This window comes from Pleurodeles waltl, chromosome 12 (genome assembly GCF_031143425.1).
Source record: "Pleurodeles waltl isolate 20211129_DDA chromosome 12, aPleWal1.hap1.20221129, whole genome shotgun sequence".
NCBI lineage: Eukaryota > Metazoa > Chordata > Amphibia > Caudata > Salamandridae > Pleurodeles > Pleurodeles waltl.
This window is the reverse complement of record NC_090451.1, coordinates 99417566-99435596: the sequence shown is the minus strand read 5'-3', so window position 1 is coordinate 99435596 and position 18031 is coordinate 99417566.

The window sequence follows — 18031 nt, the reverse complement described above, 5'->3', positions numbered from 1 at the left end:
TCGATGGTAGGGTGGGGAGCACACCTCAACCAGCACAGCATAAAGGGACAATGGGACGCTCAACAAAGCCAACTTCATATAAATCATCTAGAACTGCTAGCAGTGTTTCTAGCATTGAAAGCATTTCAACCGTTAATAGCCCACAAACACATTCTTGTCAAAACATGACGACAATGTATTACCTAAACAAACAGGGAGGGACACACTCATCACAGCTGTGTCTCTTAGCACAAAAGATTTGGCATTGGGCGATTCACAATCACATTCGCCTAACAGCACAGTACATTCCAGGAATTCAAAACCAGTTAGCCGACAATCTCAGTCGAGATCATCAACAAACCCACGAATGGGAAATTCATCCCCAGATACTACAACCTTACTTTCAAAGCTGGGGAACACCACAAATAGACCTATTTGCAACAAAAGAAAACGCAAAATGCCAAAACTTTGCGTCAAGGTATCCACACCCTCACTCCAAGGGCAATGCGTTATGGATGAGTTGGTCAGGGATATTTGCTTACGCTTTTCCCCCTCTCCCACTCCTTCCATATCTAGTAAACAAATTGAGTCAAAACAAACTCAAACTAATACTAGTAGCACCAACTTGGGCTCGCCAACCATGGTACACAACACTACTAGATCTGTCAGTAGTACCTAATATCAAACTACCAAACAGACCAGATCTGTTAACTCAACACAAACAACAGATCAGACACCCGAATCCAGCATCGCTCAATCTAGCAATCTGGCTCCTGAAGTCTTAGAATTTGGACACTTAGACCTTACACAAGAATGTATGGAGGTCATTAAACAAGCTAGGAAACCTACTACAAGACATTGTTACGCCAAAAATGGAAAAGATTTGTTTATTACTGCCATAATAATCAAATTCAACCCCTACATGCGTCCGCAAAAAACATTGTAAGCTACTTATTACACTTACAAAAATCGAAGCTAGCTTTTTCCTCCATTAAAATACATCTCACAGCAATATCTGCCTATCTGCAGATTACACATTCAACATCACTCTTTAGAATCCCAGTCATCAAAGCATTTATGGAGGGTCTAAAGAGAATCATACCCCCGAGAACACCACCAGTTCCCTCATGGAACCTCAATATTGTATTAACACGACTCATGGGTCCTCCATTTGAACCCAGGCACTCTTGTGAGATGCAATACTTAACCTGGAAAGTAGCCTTCCTAATAGCTATCACATCCCTTAGAAGAGTAAGTGAAATACAAGCATTTACTTTACAAGAACCATTTATACGAATACACAAACATAAAGTGGTTCTATGCACAAATCCAAAATTTTTACCAAAAGTTATATCACCGTTCCACCTAAACCAAACAGTGGAACTCCCAGTCTTTTTTCCCCCAACCAGACTCGGTAGCCGAAAGAGCATTACATACATTAGACATCAAAAGGGCACTAATGTATTACATTGATTGGACAAAACAATTTTGCAAGACTGTAGCCTTCCAAAAACCTCATGCAGGAAATCCAATATCCAAACAAGGGATTGCCAGGTGGATAGTGAAATGTATTCAAACTTGCTATGTTAAAGCAAAGAGACACCTGTCTATTACACCAAAGGTACACTACTCTAGAAAGAAAGGCGCCACTATGGCCTTTCTAGGAAATATACCTATGACAGAAATCTGTAAGGCAGCCACATGGTCTACGCCTCATACATTCACAAGACCTTACTGTGTAGATGTGTTAACAACACAACAAGCCACAGTAGGTCAGGCAGTATTACGAACATTATTTCAAACAACTTCAACTCCTACAGGCTAAACCACCACTTTTGGGGAGATAACTGCTTACTAGTCTATGCACAGCATGTGTATCTGCAGCTACACATGCCATCGAACGGAAAATGTCACTTAGCCAGTGTACATCTGTTCGTGGCATGAGACGCTGCAGATTCACGTGCGCCCTCCCGCCTCCCCGGGAGCCTGTAGCCGTTATAAGTTGATAAAAAATTGTATATTATAGGTTGATAAAACTTGTGCATTTGTAAATATATATCACTTTTAGACACATTATGTACATACTTACTCCATTGCATGGGCACCTTTACTATATACACAACTCCTACCTCACCCTCTGTGGGAAAAACAATCTAAGATGGAGTCGACGCCCATGCGCAATGGAGCTGAAAGGGGAGGAGTCCCTCGGTCTTGTGATTCGAAAAGACTTCTTCGAAGAAAAACAACTTGTAACACTCCGAGCCCAACACTAGATGGCAAGATAATGCACAGCATGTGAATCTGCAGCGTCTCATGCCACGAACAGATGTCCACTGGGTAAGTGACATTTTCCATATATATGTTCGATGGCATGTGTAGCTGCAGATACACATGCTGTGCACTGTTCCTGCCATCTAATGTTGGTCTCGGAGTGTTACAAGTTGTTTTTCTTCAAAGACGTCTTTTTGAGTCACGGGACCGATTTAATTCCTCCTTTTCGGCTCCATTGCGCATGGGCGTCAACTCCATCTTAGATTGTTTTCTTTCTGCCTTCTGGTTCGGACGTGTTCGTCTTCGCTCCGTAATTTGAATCGGGAAACTTAGAAAATCATCGAAATTCGTCTGTATTGTTTACGTTCAGGACCGGTTTAGTTTCATCACATCGGCACAGACAACAAGACCGCTTCGGAGGCCCTTTGGGGCTTCCGCACTTCACCAAGGCCTGGTCGGCCCGACCACACCCGTCATCGAAGACTAATGGACCGGACCCCCTTCCGTTTCTGTCCCAAGTTTCACGCCAAGTATCCTTACACAGACCAGCATTGGGTCTGTAACCTGTGTTTATCGCCCGAACACAGAGAGGATACTTGTGAGGCCTGCCGAGCGTTTCGATCCAAGAAGACCTTAAGGGATCGACGTGCAAGACGACTACAGATGGCTTTGAAGGCGAAACAACATCTCGACATCGAAGAAGAAGAGATGCGGATATCCATTCAAGGATAGGACTCGGATGAATCCGACGGGGATCAACCTTCGACGGCGGCGCAAAAAGTGAGTACACCTGCCCCGTCCCACACCCAAGGTCAGAGCAAAAAAACAAAAGGCCTCGGGACGCCACTGCCGGAAGGCCGTGGTTCCACCCACAGAAAAGAAGGTGACCAAGTAACATCGGCACCGAAAAAGGCCAAGACATTGCCGAAGACTTCAGACTCCGGTCGAGAAACCGGCACCGAAAATATTCGGCATCGAGTGCTCGAGGCGAGCAAACCTCGAAAAAGCCTATCTGAACCGAAAAAGACAATTTCAATGGGAATTTCGGTGCCAAAAAAGCCGGATTCGGAGCAGAAACGGACTTCCCACATGGAAGAGCAAGGACTCTCTCTAAAGCTCAAAGAAAGGCATAGATTTGAGCAAGAACTGGATTTAGAAGAGCATGACCAAACGCAGCAAAGGTTAGAAATCCAGAAAGACGCAGGGAAGATACAAACCATCCCTCCGTTCAAGTCAAAAAGAAAACTGGCTTTTCATGAGACTGAGATGCAACCAAAAAGCCAAAGTGGTTAGAGAAAGGTCACCACCCCCACATTTCTCACCACAAACTTCCCCACTTCAATCACCACAGTTGTCACCAGTGGGTACACCAATAGCACAGTCACCCACACATACTGGGATGACTAAAGACGATGCTGACCCCTGGGATCTATACGACCCACCAATATCGGACAACAGCCCAGAGTGTTATCCAACAAAACCTTCTCCACCAGAGGACAGTACGTCCTACACGCAGGTACTGACCAGAGCAGCAACATTTCACAACGTGACAATGCACTCTGAACCGCTTGAGGATGACTTCCTGTTTAACACTCTGGCATCCACACATGCATCGTACCAAAGTTTGCCAATGTTACCAGGCATGCTTAAACACGCACAGCAGGTCTTCCAAGAACCTGCAGAGCCATCACGCCAAGGGTCGAAAAGAAATATAAGCCGCCCCTGTCAGACCCAGTATTTATTACTCAACAACTCCCTCCGGACTCAGTGGTTGTGGAGGCTGCAAGAAATAGGGCAAATTCGAAGTCATCAGGGGATGATAAGGAAAGTCGTAAATTCGACGCTGCAGGGAAGAGTGGCGTCGCAAGCAGCCAATCGGTGGCGAATTGCCAACTCACAAGTCCTACTTGCTCGCTGCGACAGGGCGCATTTGGACGAGATGCAAGACATCATCCAGCACTTGCCCAAAGAACATCAAAAACGTGCCCAACAAGTGGTTGAAGAAGGACAAGCCATATCAAACAACCAAATCCGCTCTGCACTAGACTCTGCTGATACAGCGGCATGGACTGTCAATACAGCAGTAACAATTAGAAGACATGCATGGCTGCGAAGTTCTGGGTTTAAACCAGAAATACAACAGGCGGTATTGAATATGCCGTTTAATCAACATCAACTCTTCGGGCCGGAAGTGGATACCGCAATAGAAAAAATGAAAAAGGACACGGACAAAGCCATGGCCGCGCTCTACTCCTCGCAATATAGGGGAACATTTAGGAAACCACAGTTAAGGGGAGGGTTTAGACAGCAACCATCCACCTCCCAAACAAAACCCACCTACCAATCTCAGTACCAGAGAGGGGGGTTTCGTGGTTCCTACAGAGGACAGTTTCGAAAAGGAAGGGGGAAATTTCAGCCTGCCAAGCCAACCCTTAGCAAGCAGTGACTTCAATGTCACACTTCCCCAACACATATCACCGGTGGGGCAGGAGATTAACCAAATATCACCACAATTGGACACACATTACCACAGACACGTGGGTCCTATCAATTATCCAACATGGTTACTGCATAGAGTTCACAAGATTCCCTCCAGATGTTCCCCCAAGAACGCACAAAATGTCTATACAATATTTAAACCTATTACAAATAGAGGTCCAAGCACTGCTAGCAAAAGAAGCAATAGAGCTAGTACCCTGTCACCAGAAAGGAACAGGAGTTTACTCCCTGTATTTCCTTATCCCCAAAAAAGACAAAACGTTAAGACCTATCTTAGATCTCAGAACACTCAATCTCTTCATCAAATCGGATCATTTCCACATGGTAACACTTTAGTACATAGTCCCCTTACTAAAATAAGGAGAATACATGGCAACACTGGATCTCAAAGATGCGTATTTTCACATACCCATCCATCCATCTCACAGAAAATACCTCAGGTTTGTAATACAAGGCAAACATTACCAATTCAAGGTGCTACCGTTTGGAATAACGACAGCCCCCAGGGTATTTTCAAAATGCCTAGCCGTATGTAGCAGCTCATATAAGGAGACATCACATGCACATATTCCCATATCTAGAAGATTGGCTAATAAAAGCCAACACTCAGCGACAATGTCACGTTCACACGCAATACGTAATAGATACTCTACACAAACTAGGGTTTTCTATAAATTACCAAAAATCACATTTACAACCATCCCAAATACAGCAATACTTTGGAGCAACACTCCACACACAAAGAGAAATTGCCACTCCATGTCCACAAAGAGTTCAGTCGTTTCCTAATATAAGATCAAGCATGCAACCAAACCAACAACACACGGTCAGGTTTGTGATGAAACTACTAGGCATGATGTCCTCATGCATAGCTATTGTCCCAAACGCAAGGCTACACATGCAGCACTTACAGCATTGCCTGGCAAAACAATGGACGCAGGCACAGGGTCAACTCCAAGATCTAGTGTTGATAGACCGCCAAACACTCTTCGCTTCAATGGTGGAACCCTGTAAATTTAAACAAGGCGTGACCTTTTCAAGACCCAGTGCCTCACGCCATTATCACAACAGACGCCTCCATGATTGGGTGGGAAGCACACCTCAACAATCACAGCATACAAGGTCAATGGGACAATCAACAAAAAATACTTCACATAAATCACTTAGAACTGCTAGCAGTATTTCTAGCATTAAAAGCTTTTCAGCCCCTTCTAGCCCATAAACACATTCTTGTCAAGACAGACAATATAACAACAATGTATTATCTAAACAAACAGGGGGGACACACTTGTCACAGCTGTGTCTCTTAGCACAAAAAATTTGCCATTGGGAAATTCACATCAACATTTGCCTAATAGCACAATATAGACCAGGCATTCAAAATCAGTTAGCCGACAATCTCAGTCGAGATCAACAACAAACTCACAAATGGGAAATACATCCCCAGATTCTACAAGATCACTTCTACCGCTGGGGGACACCAAACATAGATCTCTTTGCAAAAAAAGAAAACGCAAAATGCCAAAACTTCGCGTCCAGATACCCACACCCTCAGTCCAAGGGCAATGCTCTATGGATCAGCTGGTCAGCGATATTTGCTTACGCTTTTCCCCCCTCTCCCGCTCATTCCTTATCTGGTCAACAAACTGAGTCAAAAGAAAATCAAACTAATACTTATACACCAATGTGGGCTCGCCAACCGTGGTACACCACACTGTTGGACCTATCTGTGGTACCCCACATCAAACTACCAAACAGACCAGATCTGTTAACACAACACAAACAACAGATCAGACACCTGAATCCAGCATCGCTCAACCTAGCAATCTGGCTCCTGAAGTCTTGGAATTTGGATATCTAAACCTTTCCAAAGAGTGTATGGAGGTCATTAAACAAGCAAGAAAACCCACAAGACATTGTTATGCTAACAAATGGAAAAGATTTGTTTGCTTCTGCCAGGCTTATCAGATTATGCCATTAGACGCCTTTACACAAAACATTGTAAGTTATTTACTACAATTAGAAAAGTCCAATCTAGCCTTCTCTTCCATTAAAATCCATCTCACTGCAATTTCTGTTTATCTGCAGATTAAACCTACAAAATCTCTTTTTAGAATCCCGGTTATTAAAGCCTTTATGGAAGGACTAAAAAGAATCATACCCCCATGGACACCACCAGTACCTTTGTGGAATCTTAATATTGAATCCGACTCATGGGCACACCATTTGAACCCATGCATTCTTATCAAATCCAATTTTTGACTTCGAAAGTAGCCTTTCTAATAGCCATCACTTCACTTTGAAGAGTTAGCGAAATACAGGTGTTTACTTTTCAAGAACCCTTTATACAAATACATAAACATAAGGTGGTCCTCGTACAAATCCACAATTCTTACTAAAAGTCATATCACCGTTTCATCTAAACCAAACTGTGGAACTCCCAGTCTTTCCACAGACAGACTCAGTAGCAGAAAGGGCATTGCAAACATTAGACATAAAAAGAGCGCTAATGTATTACATTGACAGAACAAAACAATTTTGTAAAACAAAACAATTGTTTATAGCTTTCCAAAAACCGAATGCAGGTAACCCTATATCCAAACAGGGCATTGCCAGATGGATAGTCAAATGCATTCAGACCTGTTACCTTAAAGCTAAAAGAGATTTACCCATTACTCCAAGGGCACACTCCACTAGAAAGAAAGGCACCACAATGGCTTTTCTTGGCAATATACCAATGACAGAGATTTGTAAGGCAGCCACATTGTCTACACCCCATACATTTACTAAGCATTACTGTGTAGATGTGTTAGCTACACAACAAGCCACAGTAGGACAGGCTGTACTAAGAACATTATTTCAGACAACTTCAACTCCTACAGGCTAACCACCGCTTTTGGGGAGATTACTGCTTTGTAGTCTATGCACAGCATGTGTATCTACAGCTACACATGCCATAGAACGGAAAATGTAACTTACCCAGTGTACATCTGTTCGTGGCATGTTGTGCTGCAGATTCACATGCGCCCTCCCACCTCCCCGGGAGCCTGTAGCCGTTTTAGTTGCATGTAAATTGTAAATATGTAAATAAATATTCCTTTACTACACACTATGTACATACATATCTACTGCATTGCATGGGCACCTCTAGTATCCTTATTTCACCAACTCCTACCTCACCCTTTGCAGGGAAAACAATCTAAGATGGAGTCGACGCCCATGCGCAATGGAGCCCAAAAGGAGGAGTCACTCGGTCCTGTGACTCCAAAAGACTTCTTCGAAGAAAAACAACTTGTAACACTCCGAGCCCAACACTAGATGGCAGGAACAGTGCACAGCATGTGAATCTGCAGCGCAACATGCCACGAACAGATGTACACTGGGTAAGTGACATTATAAATATATATTTCTTTATAATCATTACTTGATGTAAAGTAATGACTTGCTACTTAAGGTTTACCAATAGTAACCGCTTAGCCTGTTAGCACATTTTACTACACCTGAATCAGGGTGGTATTGGTTACTTCACTTTGAAGAAAAGCTTGTACTTACGAGTTGTTACCACTATAGTATGTACCATACTCTAAGTGGAGCATTTTAGTATTTGCTAGAATGCTAGAGCATTTACATATGATGTACAGTCCTTAACTTGTGAGCTATTACACTTTCAGTGGAGGGTATAGAACGACTACCTCTGCAGAGCGGTAATTTTTCTAACGTGTGAAATTATGGAATTATACTAGTATGCCTTATAAAGAACTGGAAATATTACCAGCTCTTTGGGAGTGTCTGTATATTGTTTATTCTCTGTTCAAAGAGATTTCTTATAAGGATTCTATAACACCAAGAGTGTTTGTTTACTAAGTCCTTTTTTGTACTGTCAAATATGTTTATTTACATTAATGGGTGTGTACATTTACCTTTACATATGATATGGTAATATCAGAGCTTCTAATACTAGTAGATTGGATACTTGATAAGCAGGAAGTATCTTCTTGTGGACTAAGCCATTTCTTGTTTTGGTCTTAAAGGGTTCATATTAGATACTCATCAGAGATTACATTTTTTTTTACACTTTAGTGTAGATTTTTCTGTAGTGTTGACATGTTCTTTGAACATTGTTGTTTATTTTCTTATGCCAATTGATAATGGGTCTTCATAGAGATGTAACTCTTTGTAGATTATGTTCAGTCTCTTGTGTAGACTAATATATGGAGTCTTTAGGAGTTTAAAATTTTTGCACTTGCATTTAAGACTCTTGTTTTCAGGGGTACTTCTTCACTATGAAGATATTTATATATGTTATGCTTGATGAGGTTAATTATTGATACCACGTATAGGTACAATTGTTTTCATCTTTACATGACTCTGCTTGTTGTAAGTTGAGTTCACACTTGCAGAAGTATTATCATGGGATGAATTAATCAAAATTGGACAGATTCCTTTTAATTCAGAATCTTGTAAATGTTCTGGTTTTTCATAATTCATACCCTTTCTAGTTCATCTGTAGATGGGTCTAATTCATTATATGAGTCATATACTGACCTTGATTTCTGCTACTCCACCAAGGCCCCTTTTACACTCTTGCTGTTTTATTTTTTATTCAGTCTTAAAACAGTACATAAATAAATAATTTAAGGGAAATATATACATATGTATGTATTTATATATTTCATTGATACTACATAGGTGTTTGTTTCACTCCTATGTCAGTGGAAATATATAGAGAATATCTTGAAGATGTTTTTATTATATCTGCTACTTTTCCTGGAGGAAAAGTATATTTATTTCCCAAATGGTTACTATCGTTGTCTTCAGCTTCTTCTTTTTAACTGGGGCAATTGTATATTTTCTCTGCAAGAGATAAACCTAATATGTGTGTCTTATAATGTAGGTCTAATTAGGATATACCTTTACATGGAAAGAGGTTCTGCTCAATGGCATGTTATGCTGCTCTGTGTTCCCACAGGATAGAACATTCAGTTTCAGCCTACATATAAGAACAAATAGATTTATCTTCTCATTTGGTAATAATGTCCTACAATTATGGGTAGTGTTTCTTAGCCACGTTTTCTTTATTATGTCATTACTGTGGTCTTTTCCACAGTATTGACAGGATGTTCGTGCTTAGGTTCTCAACCCATTAAGGGAGCAAGTAGCTTAATACTCATTTTTGTTAGCTCACCTAACTGCAATATTAACATGGATGTTTTTCCCCATGTTTTTGATTGTTTGACTCCTTAACAGTGGTTCCTTCCAGGAGTCTTTAGTCATGAAATATTTTAGGGCTCACTTATATTCTTATGAATGCCAGTCTTTTTGCATCACTCTAGGTCGGTTTTGTTCTAAGAACATAATTTAATTGCTCATGGGTGATGCTATAGCCATGTTTTTAACGTTTTTATAACTTTTTATTACTGTTAACCTAAACATTGTAGTGAGTGACATAGTTTTACCTTAGTAGGTCCACTGATGTATGAATGGCAAAACATTCCAAAGGTGACATTGCACATTTCATCTCAGATAGGATACAACATATAAAGACTACCTTTTGACCACTTAGTTAGGAGAGAAATGTCACAGATGCAGATGAGCACATCACTGAATTCCATCTCGACAGAAGAAGCCTCCAGCCCGAAGCTTCTTCCTTCACAAACTGGTGCCAGGCAATCTCCTCGCTCTTGCGCTTGTGCTCGAAATAGCTGACAAGCTATTCTAAACAGACAACACTGTTTTTCAGGTATGTGTACTACCTCAAAAACTCAGGCCTATTATTTACCTGCTACATCTAACATAGCGCATGGGGATAGCACAGTGTAGGTGTAAGGGCTATAAATTGTAATGTTTTTATTCCCTATTTGCACTGTTAATGAAAAACGTACTTGCTTTTTATTATCTTCTGTGATGTTCCCAATATTATGTGCATTAGACCTCGGCATTTTAAAATAAGTTTTAAAATAAATATGTTGACATACATATTCTATTTCTAGTGATCCTGAGTATATAAATCATTAATTATTGCTTGGGTTACCACTGGTCACTGTTAGCAACCTAAAAACATTAACATCACCTCATTTAAGTGCTGTGTGGGATTTTCCATGACTACAATAACTTGTTTTCACATTCAGAGCTGGTGCATTGAACTAGGTTCACTTGTGTCACCCGTGGGTGTGAAAACAAAACCTTGTAGAGCTGAGTCAAAGACTCAGTTTATGCAACAAGGAGCAAACTACCAAGACATGTTTCTCAGGAGGAGCAATCAGTCGTATGTCATTCTTGACAGAAACATCGAAAGGCATAAATATAATTTTAAAATACTGTCCCATTACCTGTATATTTTCTATTTACTCCAATAGGTCGATCTGAAGAACAGATATATTTTTGCCGGCCTATATTTAGTCCATTATATTTTTGTACCATACTGGAATACACGAGGTAGTAAAATGCCTGGAAAGGTACAATTTTACACATTCTGAAGTGTACCCCTGAGAAATGTTTGTGAATCCTAGTTATTAAAATATGTTCTCATCTTCTACTCCACTTAAAGCCAAGTGGGACTTTAAGCTTCAACAAATGGTTCAGTTAAGTATTCCATATAGTGTTTAGCACTCTTCAATAATTCCTTATATTTGTAGCACTCATTATAATGGGGCACACAAGGCTAAATGGCAGGGATAGTACTGTAGGGTCAGAGATCCTCACATGTTTGTGAAAGCTATACCATCTGGGCTGTTTGATGTCATTTTATTTGACATCCCCTGTGGGTTTCCTCCAGTACACTTGAGAATCGAGAGAGTACACCCGGGGTGCTCCATCTTTGTTTCTGATGAGGTGCTTGAGAAGTTATGCTAACTAAAGGATTTTTCTATAGGGCACCCCCGACCCAGGCAAGTGTGCCTGCAAAGAGACTACTGTATCTTAATCTGATGTTAGCTGGGGACTGGCTCCAATAGTAATTTGCTGTGCTTCTCTAGAACATTTAGGCCAGGATGTACCCTGGGCCAGCTACTTCTGGGTGAAGAAAACAGGCAAAGGCTGTACCTCTGTTCTGCTGCCTAACATGGGAATAAATACAGAGAGGTTTTGCCTGACTTGCCACTGAGTGGCAGGTTTACAGGGCTGTCCTTGTATCACTGCTGGTGGTTTAAATTTCTCATATATATTCTATGTGAATTATCTAGAGGTTTAGATTTGGGTTTTGCTATAGCAATAATCCCAGCACCCAAGGACCATAAAAAGGAGAGAGAGCCCTTATGTGACCTGCAATGTGTATCTGAAAAAGATGTCTTGGTTGTGAGGATTTTATATCAACTCTGATCAAACTCTTGAACAGGAGATAAGCTATTTCTCACAGCTGTCCTCACTCACCCCTGCGGTTTGACTGTGGTCTTCGCCTATTATATTCAAACAAGCAACAGTGCTTGTAAATAGCAAAGTGCACTAGATATCGGACAAAGTATAAGACTGCATCAAGACAGACAAGGCAAAGATGCCAGATGTGACTGAGCATTGTTGAGGTTCATGGGCTAACCTAGTGGTGCGGATGCCCAAGAAAGGTTGATGAACCTACACTTCACCTGGACTTTAGGTATTTCAGCACTGTGACCTAGGGTTATGCCTATCCCATTCCTCAAGCTGAGAAGCTTAAGGACAGGTTAGGCATAGAGCAGTCAGATTGACCAGTGGCTACTGGCTGACTGCATATCTCCAGTAGCGGGATTTTTTCTGACCTCATGAAAGCCTTCATATAGTTACATGACATCTGTTAAAGAATGTTTTAAGGCTGGTGAGCTAGGTGCTGTCTGAGTTTCCTTTCCATATCGCCTCAAGGGTGTTGAGAGCACCATATCACGAACCATTTATTTTCTCTGTGTTTTCTTTCATGTGTGTAAGTGCTGTGTGACTACAGTGGTATTGTATGAGCTTTGCATGTCTCCTAGATAAGTCTTGGAAGCTCATCCACAGCTACCTCTAGAGATACTGGCTTCTAGACACTGCCTGCTCTTCACTAAGAGGGGATACCTCAACCTGGTATACCCACTACACTCCAGGCCAGCTTCGTACATTAGTGGCAACGATGTGATTAGCACTTGGAATTTGCCTTACCACTCTCTCACTTGGTACTTTCCACAGGAAAGGCCACTTACTGACTAGGGGTACACACTGTACTTTAGCATCAGTGATCTGGTCTCCTATATTTAGGTAAGCTAGGGGTTTCGCATAGCCCTTGGTCCCAACTTCTCTGGGGAGACTAAGTTAGAGTAGTTAGACCCTACACCACTTTAGCTAGCTGACGTGTCTTCAGCAGAGCACACCTCTCAGGCCAAGGATTCTCCCAATGAGAACCTGACTTTCCAAGAACTTAGGGAGATGGGTGCTGAGAGAAAGCTGAAGACAGGGAGAAATCCCAATAAGAGTCCACTTCTGGGCCTGCTCCTCCAGGATGACCAGGATCATGCTGGTAGGCAAGAGGAGTAGAGTCTGACCCTCCAGTGCTAGAAAAGGAAGATTTAGCTACTGAGGTGAGTCGGGAAGTACCCAGGGAGGATCAGAGAACCTGTAGGCACATCCACAGATCTATATGTAGAGTGTCTACTAGGGAACAACTTGGATAACTCAGCTTGGGTTGAGGTGGAGTTGGAAGCCCATGCAGGAATGCTGGGCATTCCGGGGCATATCTTTACACTTACCAGATGTAAGGAAATGCCTCCTTGGCATGGTTACCCCCTGACTTTTTGCCTTTGCTGATGCCAAGTTATGATTTGAAAGTGTGCTGAGGCCTGCTAACCAGGCCCCAGCACCAGTGTTCTTTCCCTAACCTGTACCTTTGTCTCCACAATTGGCACACGCTGGCATCCAGGTAAGTCCCTTGTAACTGGTACCCCTGGTACTGAGGGCCCTGATGCCAGGGAAGGTCTCTAAGGGCTGCAGCATGTCCTATGCCACCCTGGGGACCCCTCACTCAGCACATACACACTGCTTGCCAGCTTGTGTGTGCTGGTGGGGAGAAAATGACTAAGTCGACATGGCATTCCCCTCAGGGTGCCATGCCAACCTCACACTGCCTCTGGCATAGATAAGTCACCCTCTAGCAGGCCTTACAGCCCTAAGGTAGGGTGCACTATACCACAGGTGAGGGCATAAGTGCATGAGCACTATGCCCCTACAGTGTCTAAGCAAAACCTTAGACATTGTAAGTGCAGGGTAGCCATAAGAGTATATGGTCTGGGAGTCTGTCATACACGAACTCCACAGCACCATAATGGCTACACTGAAAACTGGGAAGTTTGGTATCAAACTTCTCAGCACAATAAATGCACACTGATGCCAGTGTATATTTTATTATGAAATACACCCAGAGGGCATCTTAGAGATGCCCCCTGAAAACATACCCGACTTCCAGTGTGGGCTGGCTAGTTTTTGCCAGCCTGCCACACACCAGACATGTTACTGGCCACATGGGGAGAGTGCCTTTGTCACTCTGTGGCCAGTAACAAAGCCTGTACTGGGTGGAGGTGCTTCTCACCTCCTCCTGCAGGAACTGTTCTTTGTTACAGCGCCACAGGGCATCCCAGCTAGTGGAGATGCCCGCCCCTCTGGCCACAGCCCCCACTTTTGGCGGCAAGGCCGGAGGAGATAATGAGAAAAACAAGGAGGAGTCACTGGCCAGTCAGGACAACCCCTAAGGTGTCCTGAGCTGAGGTGACTCTGACTTTTAGAAATCCTCCATCTTGCAGATGGAGGATTCCCCCAATAGGATTAGGGATGTGCCCCCCCTCCCCACCGGGAGGAGGCACAAAGAGGGTGTAGCCACCCTCAGGGCTAGTAGCCATTGGCTACTAACCTCCCAGACCTAAACACACACCTAAATTGAGTATTTAGGGCCCCCCAGAACCAAGCAAGATAGATTCCTGCAACCTGAAGACAAAGAAGGACTGCTGACCTGAAGCCCTGCAGAGAAGACGGAGACACCAACTGCTTTGGCCCCACCCCTACCGGCTTGTCTCCCCACTTCGAGAAAAACTGCAACAGCGACGCGTCCCCCAGGGTCCAGCGACCTCTGAAGCCTCAGAGGACTACCCTGCATCTAAAAGGACCAAGAACTCCTGAGGACAGCGGCCCTGTTCCAAAGAAACTGCAACTTTGCAACAAAGGAGCAACTTTAAAAGACCACACATTTCCCGCCGGAAGCGTGAGACTTTCCACTCTGCACCTGACGCCCCCGGCTCGACCTATGGAAAAACAACACTACAGGGAGGACTCCCCGGCGACTGCGAGCCCGCCCGTGAGTAGCCAGAGTTGACCCCCCCCTGAATCCCCATAGTGACGCCTGCAGAGGGAATCCAGAGGCTCCCCCTGACCGCGACTGCCTGCTTCAAAGAGCCCGACGCCTGGGAAACACACTGCACCCGCAGCCCCCAGGACCTGAAGGATCGGACCTCCAGTGCAGGAGCGACCCCCAGGTGGCCCTCTCCCTAGCCCAGGTGGTGGCTACCCCGAGGAGCCCGCCCCTTGCCTGCCTGCATCGCTGAAGAGACCCCTGGGTCTCCCATTGAAACCTATTGCAAACCCGACGCCTGTTTGCACTCTGCACCCAGCAGCACCTATGCCGCTGAGGGTGTACTTTCTGTGCTGACTTGTGTCCCCCCGGTGCCCTACAAAACCCTCCTGGTCTGCCCTCCGAAGTCGCGGGTACTTACCTGCTGGCAGACTGGAACCGGGGCATCCCTATCTCCATTGAAGCCTATGTGTTTTGGGCACCTCTTTGACCTCTGCACCTGACCAGCCCTGAGCTGCTGGTGTGGTAACTTTGGGGTTGCCCTGAACCCCCAACGGTGGGCTACCTCGGACCCAACTTTGAACCCTGTAAGTGCTTTACTTACCTGAAAAACTAACAAATACTTACCTCCCCCAGGAACTGTTGAATTTTGCACTGTCTAATTTTAAAATAGCTTATTGCCATTTTTGCCAAAACTGTACATGCTATTGTGATGATTCAAAGTTCCTAAGATACCTGAGTGAAATACCTTTCATTTAAAGTATTGTTTGTAAATCTTGAACCTGTGGTTCTTAAAATAAACTAAGAAAATATATGTTTCTATATAAAAACCTATTGGCCTGGAATTGTCTTTTGAGTGTGTGTTCCTCATTTATTGCCTGTGTGTGTACAACAAATGCTTAACACTACCCTCTGATAAGCCTACTTCTCGACCACACTACCACAAAATAGAGCATTACAATTATCTCTTTTTGCCACTATCTTAGCTCTAAAGGGAACCCTTGGACTCTGTGCATGCTATTTCTTACTTTGAAATAATACATACAGAGCCAACTTCCTACACCAGAGCACAGGCTAAGAAACAAAAATAGCAAGGTACCTTGGAGACTGGAACAATGGCCCAAGAGCTTCCTAAATCCAAGAGCAGCAAGGGTAAGAAGTTAAACCTCCCCCCCCCCCCCCAGCCCAGCCTCCAGTGAGGATTCAACTCCTGAGGAAGAAGAATCCACTCTCTGGGTGGAACCTACACTAGAGGAGCATTCAGACTGACACAGCTGAACTCTTGGGTGCAGGGGGGCCAACCAGAGAGGAACTCATTAAGGAACAAGTTTGTCCAGCACTGGAGAGTTTGAGGCAGAAAGCTGCAGCACAGCAGGCAGGGGATATCAGTGACACCCATAAGGTATACTGGGAGAACAGTCTCCTTTACTCAGAGTCCAGGGATCCCAAACCTGGTGCCACCAGAAGATTGGCGAGCCCTTTGAAGTTTAGGGAGTTTGTTGACTCTTGCTCATGACATTCCCGTGGCAGGTCACCTGGGGCAAATCAAAACTTGGGACAGACTTGTCCCACACTTTCACTGTCCCCACGTCAGAAGACACAAAGGAGTTTTGTTGCTCCTGTATTGCTCCTGTATCACCTGTCAAGCCAGTGGCAAGACAGGCGGCACCCCAAAGGCCCCTTTAATTCTCCTTCCAGTGGTTGGGATTCCCTTTGAGAGGGTTGGGCTAGATATTGTTGGCCCCTTGGACCCTCCGACAGCTTCTGGGAACAGATTTATATTGGTGGTAGTGGACCATGCCACCAGGTACCCAGGGCCCATTCCTCTTAGGACCACTACAGCTCCTGCAGTGTCCAAATCCCTCCTTGGCATCTTTTCAAGGGTGGGCTTCTAAAAGAGGTGGTATCGGACTGAGATGCAAACTTCATATCTGCACACCTAAAAGCAATGTGGAAGGAATGTGGTGTAACTTACAAGTTCACCACTCCTTACCACCCCCAGACAAATGGCTTAGTTGAGAGATTTAATCAAACTCTCAAGGGTATGCTAACGGGGCTCTCTGAAAAACTCTGCAGGAAATGGGATGCCTCCTCTTTGCTTAGAGGGAGGTCCCTCAGAATGGTGTGGGCTACAGCCCATTTGAACTTATGTTTGGGCACCCTGTTAGGGGTCTCCTTGCTCTTGTTAGAGAAGGCTGGGAACAACCTCTCAAGCTCCCCAAACAAGACATAGTGGATTATGTGCTTGGCCTCAGATCAAGGATGGCTGAGTACATTAGGAGGGCTACTAAAAACCTTCAGGCTAGCCATGAGCTCCAGGCGCAATGGCATGACCAAAAGGCTGTCCTAACTGTCTACCAGCTAGGACACAAAGTGTGGGTCGTGGCATCCTGTCTGAAGTTCAGAAGATGCTGGACCCGAGGGGTCACTGAGCCCTCAGAAAGCCCTTGGACTAGCCCCATAGTGCTTGCCCCAAAACCTCACTCCCAAAATGGCAAAAGAGAAATGAGGTTTTGTGTATATACTGTGTATATTACTTACCTCCTAAGGGAGTATAGTCTCTCTAAAGTATTGTTGGCATTTGTGTCACCAAAATAAAGTACCTTTATTTTTGTAACACTGAGTATTTTCTTTCATGTGTGTGAGTACTGTGTGACTACAGTGGTATTGCATGAGCTTTGCATGTCTCCTAGTTAGGCCTTGGCTGCTCATCCACACTACCCCTAAAGAGCCTGGCTTATAGACACTGACTACATTTCACTAATAAGGGATAACTGGACCTGGTGTTAGTACCTTAGGTACCCACTACAAACCAGGCAGCCTCCTACATCAAGGGATCCTCTGGAAGGGAGTGGTCACTCCCCTTTCCTTTCTCCAGTTCCGTGTCAGAGCAGGGACTGGGTGTCCCTGAACTGGTGTAGATTGGATTATGCAAGGAGGGCACCATCTGTTCCCTGCAAAGCATTTCCAGAGGTTCTAGGAGGCTGCCCCTCCCATGCCTGT